Raw genomic sequence first — 408 nt, 5'->3', positions numbered from 1 at the left:
GCTTCCTTGTCGTGAGGGCTCCCCAGAGGGTCTCCGACGCACCTCCCTTACCTTAGACCCAGACCTTCCGGAATCATTCAGGGTCCTTCTCCCACCGGCTGCCCCTCGCGTATGGCAGCCCACAAAACCACTGTCAGTCAGTGGCTTTTAACTCACCACCCATCCTCAGGGGTCCCTTTCCATCTACCTTCGGATATGTTAACCCACATATCCTATAGGCACCTCAAACGCTGGCCGTGCCAAACGGGGCTATCTTTCCTCACAGGCTTGCTGCTCTTGTGTTGGTGGTGTGCCACCATCCACCCAGTTGTCTAAGCCTGGAAACCAGAGACATGCTTCTTTCTACTTCATTACACGCGTTCATCTTAAATCTGCCTGATTCTACTGTGTCAGCCTCTCTTCTCTTTT

This window comes from Pteropus alecto, unplaced genomic scaffold (genome assembly GCF_000325575.1).
Source record: "Pteropus alecto unplaced genomic scaffold, ASM32557v1 scaffold156, whole genome shotgun sequence".
In the NCBI taxonomy this organism is placed as follows: domain Eukaryota; kingdom Metazoa; phylum Chordata; class Mammalia; order Chiroptera; family Pteropodidae; genus Pteropus; species Pteropus alecto.
The sequence above is the reverse complement of the archived record's forward strand: the minus strand, read 5'-3'. Positions refer to the sequence as shown.